Genomic DNA, 12549 nt, shown 5'->3' with positions numbered 1-12549 from the left:
AAAGTAACTTCTAAAGTTTCCCAAAAAGTGCATAGAAGAAGCTTGTAAAATGTTTGCAAATGTTTATGAAAATAACTGCAATTAACAAAACTGAGGGTAATTAACCACTGGCACAATTTACCAAGGTCATGGTGGCTTCTCCATCACTTGAAATGTTTAATTCAAGATTAGATTTTTTTTTTAAATACGTATTCTAGTTGAAAAGGAATTGTTTGGGGGAAGATACATGGCTCATGTTATACAGGAAGTCGGATTAGCTGATCACTTTGGGTCTTTGACTGTATGAACACTATACCAAGTTCTTGAAACTTCATGGGAATTGGCAAAAATTTTCATTACCCAAAAAGGTATGAAATATTACTAAATCTTCTTTTACTGAAAAATTGTTTCTAAGTGAAATTAAAATATTTTTTACACTGCCACCGCCAGACAACTATAGCTGGCTGGTATACATGCAATGTCAGAGTAAGCAATTAATATAGATTATAATTACTACATTATTTATGCTCCTGAAATACCTATAGGGCCATCCTTGACTGTGGCTCCATTCAAAGGAAAGTTTATTTTGTACTAATCACTGTACAGACAGTATGAGAGAGTCCCTATCCCGACGAGCTTACAATTTAAACCGAGAACACAGACCAAGTAGGAGAGAGGAAATATTATTACTCTCACTCTATAGATGCAAAACTGAAGTACAGAGAGATTAAGTTTCAGAGTAGCAGCCGTATTAGTCTGTATCCGCAAAAAGAAAAGGAGTACTTATGGTACCTTAGAAACGAACAAATTTATTTGAGCATAAGCTTTTGTGAGTTACAGCTCACTTCATCGGACACATGTAGTGGAAAATACAGTGGGGAGATTTTATATACACAGAGAACATGAAACAATGGGTGTTACCATACACACTGTAAGGAGAGTGATCAGGTAAGGTGAGCTATTACCAGCAGGAGAGCGGGGGAGGGGGAGGTGTGAAACCTTTTGTAGTGATAATCAAGGTGGACCATTTCCAGCAGTTGACAAGAACATGTGAGGAACGCGGGGGGGATGAAGGGGGAATAACATGGGGAAAGAGAGATTAAGTGACTTGCATAAGGTCACAATGGAAGTCTGTGGTACAGCTGAGAACTGAATCCAGATCTTAAGAGTTCTAGTCTAGTGCTTTAACCACAAGGCCATTCTTCCATTGTTGCTTTGCTTCTCTTTTCCCATCCAATGTGCGCACAATTTACAGCAACCTATTACTTCCACCTGTTTTTTATTTTGTACGAAACACCAATATTTAATATGGAAAAATGTAAGCTGGAGAGTGGAACTGCTAAACCTCTGTCATGTTTGGATTTCCAATGTTCACATTTCAGACCCCAGCATTTTGGATTTTTGCCTTCTAAACTCAAGTCAAAACACTTCTTATGGTCCTGTTTAACCCCACCCACACACACACACACTTTTTTTTTTAAATCAATTCACTCTTGGTAACAGACTATCACTCACAAAAGCAATAGCACAGGAAAGCTCAAGCCATCACAGACATAGTAGAATACAAGTACAATTTTTCAGGAGCTGAGGGAGCTGGCAAAAGTGGGGCCACCTTTGTGTTCCTCCAATCCCGGGGCAGGTGGTAGTTGATTTATCTTCCAGATCTTCAGATTGCTCTAACTTGCACCAATTTCAACAGCCCAGGATTAGTAGAGCATCTTCTATGAAGGCAATACCCACCCCATCCCACCACCATCCTACTTCAGGGGATCAAGAAGGGGTGGGTGTGTGTAGAGCATGCATAGCTATCTCTACACCAACTGCAGATTTTTGCATTTATGGGAAAACCCAAGCAGTCATGGTGCAAAGGAGCCAGACAGAAGAATCTGCTCCTTCATGCTGTAGGTTAACTATGGAATTTAAGGGTAAGGAAATGGATTTTGATCAGAACGTTTAATGGTTCCTAGAAATACTGCCGCTTGGTCATCCATTTGAATCCAGTTCAATTCAGTAGTGACCAAAAATGTTATTCAATAGCTCATAGATTATGTGAAATAAATTGGTGGGTTCGGATAGGGGTCCCAGTGGGAAAGTGTCATTACAATTGATGTCCTTATTGTAAGTCTCAGCAAAGATGCCAAGGATGGAATGGACATGGGGATTTCAATCTCACTCTTAAAGGTAGATCCTTCAGAACAGAACTGAGGCACATTGGTGTGGAAACCCGCAACAGTGCCGCTAATGAGAGAACAATGGTGTGGGAGAAGAGGAGTTTAGTTTTCCCTAATTCCACACTGCAGAGGCCAGAGACTTTGAGCAGCTGGCTTCTTTACAAGATGTTTCACCTGCACGCATGGCTGTGCCTGTGGGGACAAGGAAAATTCTGTCAGACCCAAATGAATGTAGAACTGCTATTTAATCCTGCCAGGGAAAGGGTTTGAGAATGCAGGAAAGGGGGAGGCTGCAGAGGGAAAAGCATTTTCTTGATTTATCGAGTGTGTTTTGCAAGGATGCCTGGATAAAGCCGAGTTATCTATTGCACAGCATATTGATCCTCTGGAGGGGTATAACAATTTTGCACAGGTCACATTTTCGAACATTTCTATTAGGATGATGACAGCTTCTGAGCTCTAACTATTTGTAGATTAAAGATTTGTGTGCATATGACTGCAATATTACATGTCCGCCTTTCTGTGCTTCAATAGATTCACAAACTTATCAAACAGGAGGCTCTTCAAGAGCTGTTCCTTGTTTTGCTTTATACATGTAGCAGTTGTCTGTGCTGGATCACTCTTTCATTCTTATGGGTTTATGCAGCTCATCACTGATGCTCCTTTTTTCAGGGCTGGTGGAAGCCTTTACAATTTTCCCCCTTTGTGGGGTTTCATCCTCTGCTTATTCTGTTTAAGGAAGGGAACCCCACTGTAAAATTCTTTCTATACATCTTAGGGGTTACTGATCTGCACTGGGTTGCAGATTTAAATGTCAATTATTCGTACAAGGTGCTCTCTCCCAGGTAAGCAGATTATGTGGGTATTGCATAGGGAGTGCCTTCAGTTCTTAGACATTGCAATCCTCGGTCTTTTAGAGGGCAAGAGAGCACTCTCTGTTTAGTAGTGCCTCTCCCCTCTTCCCCTCCCAGTCATTTACAAAGTGATTCTGAAGGGCTCCTAATGTGTCACTTTGTTTTCTTTACCCAAGGACAATGAGGTCAATGATTTTTGAGATGGTGGTTTTCAAGCATCTACGTTTTAGAAGGGGTACTGTGCACCCAGATAAGAAATATGTTTGTACAAAGAGATCAGATGAGGGGGTCACTGGGATATATTTTTTTCTTTTTTTCTAATGGTTGCCCAGGACAGGCAGTTGTGGACAGAGTGCTACCTGCTACTAATAGACCTTCACCCGGGAAAGTACCCATATCCATAGGGTCTCAGCAGGAGCCTGAGACAGATGGATTCTTTGGCAGTTTATTAGAACAGACCTCAGGGGTATCTAATGTTGAAGTTGTACACCTTAATACATCTCTGATTCACCAAACAAAGCAGCAAGTGAGATTAAGTTTGGTAACCTATGCCAATGAGATCTAATTTGAATAATTGTGTAGTACTCTTTGTCAAATGGAACAGCTGATGTACAGTATTGTAACTAATCTAAGAACTAAAATGCAGAACGTGTAACACACCACTATATATTTGTTCAACAACGTGGGTGAGACATGAAGCAAAAATACTTCCTTGTAATCACAAAATGAGTCATAAATTCAGAATAAAGCTTCCCAGAGAAGAGGAATAGAAAATATTAGAGGTGAGTCTGTTACTACATTCTGATCCAGATCTGAACTTTTCCAATGGTCAGTGATGTTTTGGATATGGAATTTTGGTTTAGACTCTTCTCCAGAAACTAAGGAAAATTCTTAAGAATACAATCATTTGTTTTTTGAATTTCTCTGAGAGAACTTTGACAGATCATTCCTTGAAATATTCAAGCTACTTCTCCAAGATGCCAGACATTAAAAAGAAAACTTCCTATCACTAAGAGACCTTTTATTCTTTTGTGAACGTCCCTGCCAACACTGAGCTATATTATTCCACACTGGATTGATCCAAACCCCTCAGATGTCAGTGTAAATACTCTTACCAACTTCACCGTGCTCCTACCAAAGATGGTGAAACTGCAGCACATAGAAGACAAGGGCTAAACTACAGTGGCTCCAGTGTGGTTGCTCAGGATGTTTGCAGGAAGACAAAAGGAGTAGTTTTCCCCCCACCCTAAGGCAACTGACTTGTGGGTAGCTACAATTTGGCCACAGGTGCCTGGAAGAGCAAGCAGGATGGGAAAAGCTCCCTGAAAAAAGGCCTATTAAGCAACTACCTTAGCTTTCTTCAAATTCCTATGCAGGACTCGCCTCTGCCATGATGTCTACAAAAGAGCAGGGGGGAAGCCATTACTAATGCTTGCTGTGCAAAACTTGATCATTAAGCTGCGTTACCTTACCCTCACCCTTTTCCCCCAAAGCCCTCATTTGTTTCCTTGTGTCATAAACCAATGTTTCAAGCTCTTTGGAGCAGGATGCAGTCTTTGTATTTCACTTCTGTCAAGGCCCTAGTACAGTGGAGCTCTGATCCTGACGGCAGATTCTGTGCATTACAAATAAATAATAATAAGGTAGGGGGTGGCTAGTGCAGATGAGGCCTGGATGCTGTGTGCCTGGACAGGACAAGGGCAGGTTCATGGCACTGTACCCTTCTACAGTCCAGCAGGATTGTGCTATGGCGCCCAGTGGCTATACCTGTTATAAATGTGTAGAATATATCACGACCCAGTGTGCTCTTCTGGGCAGTGGTGCTAGAAGTAGGGCAGGGGGTTGGGGGCTAGGGCCCTCCCACTTTTTGAAAGTGGATGGGCCTGGTCTGCCCTGGTGAAAAGCCAGGCCAGTGTGGAGCCTAGTTGGGGAGGGGAGCCGGGGGAGCTGTGATGGACCCTCCACCTGTCCAGAGGGACTGGGGGGCTGAGAGTAGCCCCCGGCCCGTGTCCCTGCCCCCTGAGCTCCCTACCCTGCTGAGAGCAGGGGAAGGGTCAGTGACTCCACGCTGTTGCATGGCACCCTATTAGGGTTTATTTATAAGCATGCTGTATCTTCATGGAGTAATGTATAAAATTCACATTCACAGAACAGTTAAAAACATCACCTACTACACATGCATTTAGTTTGTTAAAGGTAGGAAAAGATGAATTAAGCAAAATAAGGTTTTAAAAAATGAACTCAAACGTTCGGTCCAAACAAATCAAACTAGAACTACCAGATCCTCAGCAGGTGTAAACTGGAATAACTCCATTCATTTTAATGGAACTATGCTGATATACCCCAGTTGAAGATGTGGACCCTGAAATTGTTTTGACATGTGAAAAAAAAATTGGCTAACTTTCGAGTGTGTGTGTGTGTGTGTGTGATAAAAATGTGTATGCTTGCACATAGTCTGCCAACCCTTAGCCTGGGCTTGGCCATAGTCTCTGAGTCTTTTGCCCTGGGTCCCCACTGGAAATCACAACTCCTGGGCATTCTCTCTATTCCTGGTGGGAGTTCAGCTCACTCCTGGGGTCCTTTCTGAATCTTCTAGTTCCTGGTAGAGCTCCTCAGGTCTCACCACAGGTCACTGGCTGAGGCAGCCTCCAGGGTCCCTCGCCCATATAAAGCTTGTGGAGTTACTGTCCACCCACAAAAGGTGAGGGAGGGGATGGCGAGCCTCGGCCTCAGGCTGGGCTCCTCTTGCTACTGGAACTCACTAGCAGTCCCTCCTTCTAGGCACGCTTCTCCCTGTTGTGGTAAGTTTTACCCTTTTTAAACTCCCCTTCTCCAGGTGGAGCATGTTCTGCAGGTGTGCCTAATTGTGGTTGCCTGAATACAGGAATGCTCCTTAGCTTTTCTGTCAGTGGGATAGGTGTGTGTCCCATTGCAAATGAAGAATGAGGAGTACTTGTTGCACCTTAGAGACTAATACATTTATTTGAGCATAAACATTCGTGGGCTAAAGCCCACTTCATCAGATGCATGCAGTGGAAAATACAGTAGGAAGATATCTAGATATACACAGAGAACATGAAAAAATGGGGGTTGCCATACCAATTCTTAACGAGACCAATCGATTTAAAGTGGGCTATTATCAGCAGGAGGAAAAAAAAAAACTTTTGTAGTGATAATCAGGATGGCCCATTTCAAACAGTTGACAAGAAGGTGTGAGTAACAGTAGGGGGAAAATTAGCATGAGGAAATAGTTTTTAGTTAGTGTAATGACTCATCCACTTCCAGTCTTTATTCAAGCCTAATTTTATGGCTGACTTAGAACAACGCTTCCTCAGCTCTCATCCCCTAACGCCCCTACTCTACTTGTGCTACACTGATGACATCTTCATCATCTGGACCCATGGAAAAGAAGCCCTTGAGGAATTCCACCATGATTTCAACAAATTCCATCCCACCATAAACCTCAGCCTGGACCAGTCCACACAAGAGATCCACTTCCTGGACACTACAGTGCTAATAACTGATGGTCACATAAACACTACCCTACACCAGAAACCTACTGTCCGCTATACTTACTTACATGCTTCCAGCTTTTCATCCAGACCACACCACACGATCCAGTGTCTACAGCCAACCTCTAAGATATAACCGCATTTGCTCCAACCCCTCAGACAGAGAGAAAGACCTACAAGATCTCTATCAAGCATTCTTACAACTACAGTACCCCCCTAATTAAGTGTAGAAACAGATTGACAGAGCCAGAAGTGTATCCAGAAGTCACCTACTACAGGGCAGGCCCAACAAAGAAAGTAACAGAACTCTCCTAGCCGTCACCTTCAGCCCCCAACTAAAACCTCTCCAGTGCATCATCAAGGATCTACAACCTATCCTGAAGGACCATCCCTCACTCTCACATCTTGGGAGACCGGCCAGTCCTCACTTACCGACAGCTCCCCAACCTGAAGCAAATACTCACCAGCAACCACACAACAAAAACACTAACCCAGGAACCTATCCTTGCAACAAAGCCCGTTGCCAACTCTGTCCACGAATCTATTCAAGGGACACCATCATAGGACCTAATCACATCAGCTATATTATCAGAGGCTAGTTCACGTGCACATCTACCAATGAGATATTTGCCATCATGTGCCAGCAATGCCCCTCTGCCACGTACATTGGCCAAACTGGACAGTCTCTATGCAAAAGAATAAATAGACACAAATCAGACATCAAGAATTATAACATTCAAAAACCAGTCGGAGAACACTTCAACCTCCCTGGACACTCAATTATAGAACTAAAAGTCACAGTTATTCAACAAAAAAAGCTTCAAAAACAGACTCCAATGAGAAACAGCAGAACTGGAATTAATCTGGAAACTGGACACCATTAAATTAGGCTTGAATAAAGATTGGGAGTGGATGAGTCATTACACTAACTAAAAACTCTTTCCCCATGCTAATTTTCCCCCTACTGTTACTCACACCTTCTTGTCAACTGTTTGAAATGGGACATCCTGATTGTCACTACAAAAGTTTTTTTTTTCTCCTGCTGATAATAGCCCACCTTAATCGATTGGTCTTGTTAAGAGTTGGTGTGGCAACCCCCATTTTTTTCATGTTCTTTCTGTGTGTGTGTGTGTGTGTGTGTATCTACACATATATATCTTCCTACTGTATTTTCCACTGCATGCATCTGATGAAGTGGGCTTTAGCCCATGAAAGCTTATGCTCAAATAAATTTGTTATTCTCTAAGGTGCCACAAGTACTCCTCATTCTTTCTGCTGATACAGACTAACATGGGTACCACTCTGAAACCTCTCACCATTGCAAATGGTTATCTCTAGATTCCTGCTACATGTAGCAGAATGCCTGGTTGTGATTGTTTTTGGTTCCTTTAAAAAAAAATAGGGCCTAATTCCCTTCTGCCTTGCCCCCGGTGTAGTCATTCGCATCTGTGTAAAAGGAGTGAAAGTTGTTACATTTTATAACAGATAAAAAGGTACCTGCTTTGTACAAGTCCAAAATAGTGGTTTCCAATGTTATTACAATGTCAAATTAAGACTAGGTTCACAGAGAAATTGTATGATCGAAATTGGGCTTGTCGAGCAAGTCTGGACTGATTTATGGGTTTGAATGTCAGCTAAAACGTGTGCATTTGCGCTGTGGAGTAAATCCTATGTGCACCTGCCCTTGTGGCATGGAAGACCACTAATGCAGCTAAACTGCATGGATGGGGCAGGATGTGAGAATCTCTAATAGGGTTTCGTCTGTCTTATTGTTTAGGGGATACTGGAGACACTGCAGAACGACAAGCACATCTACAACTACATCGATCCACCAGGTAGGGAAGTTAGCCTGAAAATGTAAATGTCTGAGGCTGAACATTTACTAGTTGCAATTTAACAATAACATCACTAGAATACTTTTATATTTAGTATTGTTAGTTCCTTGCAAACTGTCCTAGGTAATGAAGACCACTATATGTATAATCATGCTCACTTTAGGAGATTCTGGCGATAATTTAGATGCCAGTATGTGATTTCAAAGTAAACAATGGTCCATTAAAAACCTTGCTACACCTTGCTGGGGGAGGGGGCTTCTTATATTTCACAATATTTTTCTCCTACCAATGGGGGACTTCCGTAATTTGGTTGAGTACTTACTTACTTACTCATAAGTAAGGCTACGTTTATGTCACTCACGTCCCAGAAGTCATGGAATCCATGACTTCCAGAGACCTCCGTGATATTTTCTCCTTCAGCCCCATGGCTGTGGGACTGAAGCTAGCAGCCAGCAGGGCCCCGGCAGGGTTTCAGTGAAGGCTGACAGCCTCCTCACGGAGCCCTCCTCAGGGTTCCAGCAACAGGAGACAGCTTCACAGAGGGGTGGGGGGACCTTGAGTGAGCAGCTGTGGTGTCCCATTTTCTCTTTGGGAAATATGGTCACCCCGCAGCTCCCAGCCACCATGGTGGTGGGGGAAACCATGGAGCTGCCGCAGCAAAAGTCATAGACAGGTCACAACTTCTGTGAATTTTTGTTTATTGCCCATGACCGGTCCATGACTTACTAAAAATAACCATGACAAAATCTTAGCTTTACTCATAAGGCCTGATTCTCCTCTCCCTTACACCAGTTTTATTCTAGTGAAACACCACTAACTTCAGTGGAGCTAACCCTGTTTTCCACCAGTGCAAATGAGACCAATTAGGCCCATAGCATCTAACTCTTGCCATGGCGACAGATAGGAGACTGAAACTGAAAAAATCCTACTATTATTCAGGTCACCATCTTCAGATCTGTGCTTTGACAGGTGGAGCTAGCAATCAAGTTCTTTATGGAATGTGATATCTATGCTAGTATTGTGCTGCTTTCATGCAGTGTTCTTCCCATGGTTAGGCTTTGACTGTCTAAGGTAGTTTTAAAGGCAATGGAACTGCTACCATGTCTCTTACAAAGATACATAAACATATTAGTTGGGTTTGATTTTATTTTCTAGGGACCTTTTTTGGCTGTCTTACAGCCCTGATGACCTCCCTTTCACCAGAGATGGTAAAGATGTTTCTTTGATGTTGCAACTCAGGCTGGAGCCCCAGCTTGTGAGCCCAAGCTCCAGGCCAAGCCATAACTTCTACACAGCTATTTTTAGCATGCTAGTGCAAGCCCTGCTGATGCAAATCTATCAACCCCAGGCTGGGAGGCTTGCTCCTAGACAGCAGTGTATACATACCCTGTTGGATTCCACCAAGCAAAGTCTAAAGGATTAAGTGATACTTCTCCATACACATACTTTTAAATCTCTCTGCTGCCTTTGACCACCCCCTTCTCCTTGAAAGTCTCTCCTCCATGGATCTCCATGACTCTGATTTCCTTCCCAAGAAAAAGACTTTGGAAATAAGGCAGTAGTTTGCAAGGTCATTGACATCCAAGTAGACTTCTTCAAACTGGCTAGATAATTGCATTGTTTAGGATGAGTATTACCCACCATTTAAAACAAAACAAACAAAAACCCAACCACCACAACAAAAAAAAAATACAACACATTATTGAAGTGAATGGGAGTTTCACATAACTAAGGACTGAGTAAGAACTTCAGGATTTGGCTTCACTGCTCTAAAACTGCTTGGTGATTGTTTCAAACTTAGCATGAACTTGAGATCTCCATAGAGCTACAAAACAAGCCAAGTTCTGACATTTCTAGCTGAAGTAAATGTCTATTTAGCCAGAGTACTTAATCCTGGCCACAAGAGTACATTCCCAAGCCACTATTCAGATCACAGATGATTTGGAAACAATATGTAATACATTGTTTTTATCCCCATTTCAATTCAGTTTAAATGGTAGATGGGCCATCGTCACAATATTCAATGCTCCTGAATGACCTGTATATGTGCAAATAGAGCTGCCAGACTGTGACATGTTTCCAGGAAGCAATGTGACAGGTCAGTGCTTTCAAAACAGTTTCATAATCTTAAAATGAATGTCTCTGATGCTGTAATATCATCCTCCTTTTTATAATAAAACTTTGTGAACCTTGGAAATTTCCATTCCCCAGAGTGCAATAAATTTTTGGGGTTTTTTTTGTTTAATTTCTTGTGGGTTCACACACCCACTGAGTTTTTTACTCCGATTTTTTTGGGTTCATACAAATCCAAAAAGTCAAAGCAAAACTCAACCATATTCATGAGTTTTGTATGGTTTGGAACAAAACTATAAAACTTTCATTTTAGGGAAGGGAGAGAGGATTAGACTGAAACTTGGTCCATACTCTCTATACCAGGGTTGGTCAAACTTACTGACCCTCTGAGCTGCATACGATAAACTTCAGAAGTTCAAGAGCTGGGTATGCCCGCTGGAGCTCAGGGCTTCAGCCCTGCGGGAGGTATCTACCAGGTCTTGAGGCTTCAGCAGGAGCAGGGCTGAAGCTGAGACACCTTTCTGTGCTGGGCAGAAGCCCCTAGCCCTGCCACAGGGAAGAAGCTCCGAGCTCCTTTTCCCTTAGTCTTGTAGGTGGAGAATGGGGGGAGGCAAGAGGGGCTCTGCGAGCCGCACTTTAACTGTAAAAGAGTTGTATGTAAATCATGAGCCAAAGTTTGGCCACGCCTGCTCCAAACTCAGCCCAAGTTCACTTCAGATGTCTGGAAGTCTCAGAGAACCTTTTCACAAACCTAGGACAAGTATCAGGATTTTAACAAAAAACCCATAACAACAACAACAACAAACAATTCACCCGCAGAAAAATCCAGCACCCTAGGTGAGTTACACATAATTTTGAATTTCATAGTAAAAACTGTGCACGATTCTAGTTCATATGGGAAAGGCCAGATTCTTTTTTCACTTACACTGGTTTTACTCTGCTGAATGTCTATTCATTTCAGATAAGGAACTCCTAATTTACACCCTTGTAAATTACAGGATGATGATCAAGCCCAGGAATTATTGCAGTGACAACCAAAATTTATAAAAAGGCATAATTATCAAAATATTTGAGCCTGTCTTGGCCCTCTTAAATTTAAATTCCAATCTCTAAAATTCAGTCACCCATTTCAAAATCTCCTTTAATTTTTTTTAACGTACAGTCTGCCACTATTTACATACTTAATGTTGTTTGATTCAGAAACCACAGTATAAATATTTTCTTTTTAAATCTCTGTAAGTATCAAGACTTGTATAAATGTTCTACAAAAAGCTCAGTGTGCTCTCTCTAGAAACAGTTGTACTGAAAATATTTGGCCTGTTTTTTAGAAAAACACTTAAATCATTTTTTGAGGTCTAGCTGTCCATACAGTCAAATAGCAACTGCTTTCTGAAGAAATTTCTTTCGAAATGTATAACAAATAGAGAATCTTCACTTAATATTTAGAAATTCCACTGTGGGGCAGGTGTATATGGCTTTCCAAAAAGACTTGGGAAAGAGACTATTTTTTCCTAATGGCCCCTTCTGTACGAGCATTTATTCTGCTCTTTGTATTATCACAGGAGCACAAAAAATGCTTCCAAGTTCCCAGCTCTTTCCAAGAAACAAAACACTGAAGAACTCACATGTCTGTACATTTCTGCCACCTCCATGCACTGGCGTCCAAAAGGGCATGTGATCCAAAGAACTCCTTTAAAATGCAGGCACTCCTTTAAAATGCAGGAGATGAAGCTCTAGATTATCAGCATTGAGTTGAAAGCCTGACAGGGCTGAACTGTGTTCAGAGAGCAAGGTCTGTCTCATTGACAACTGCTGGTTCCAGTTCCAGTGGCAATGTATGCGGGATTAAGGCAGACTTGTAGCACTTTGCCAACATAGCAGGTGCCAGAAAAAAGAAATACAAATGCGCCTCTGTTTAGTAATCATTTATTTGGGTCAGCTACTTGTTGCGCCACACACAGTTGAACTTGGCACCCGTTGTTAGAGCTACCTGAATCCTTTAAATGCAGCTTTAGTTTTCACTGTGATGAAACTCTCTTAGTTCCAGGAACTTCAGCATGTGGGTTGTTTTCTTCCCCTATTCAGTTTTCTCAGAGATTCATCCTCTGGGAGTGCTCATTCATCC

The 12549-nt window shown here is 42.1% G+C and overlaps 1 long non-coding RNA gene across 2 annotated transcripts in view; it reads left to right on the top strand.

Annotated features, from left to right (window-relative positions):
* LOC122459404 overlaps window positions 1–12549 on the top strand; it is a 132114-nt gene that overhangs the window by 93865 nt on the left and 25700 nt on the right. For both annotated transcript variants that reach the window (XR_006280070.1, XR_006280069.1), the window contains exon 4: window positions 8294–8351. This is a non-coding gene — a long non-coding RNA (uncharacterized LOC122459404). The remainder of the gene's footprint in view (window positions 1–8293; window positions 8352–12549) is intronic.

The sequence above is a fragment of the Dermochelys coriacea genome, chromosome 3 (assembly GCF_009764565.3).
Source record: "Dermochelys coriacea isolate rDerCor1 chromosome 3, rDerCor1.pri.v4, whole genome shotgun sequence".
Classification (NCBI taxonomy): Eukaryota; Metazoa; Chordata; order Testudines; family Dermochelyidae; genus Dermochelys; species Dermochelys coriacea.
The sequence above is the reverse complement of the archived record's forward strand: the minus strand, read 5'-3'. Positions and strand labels throughout refer to the sequence as shown.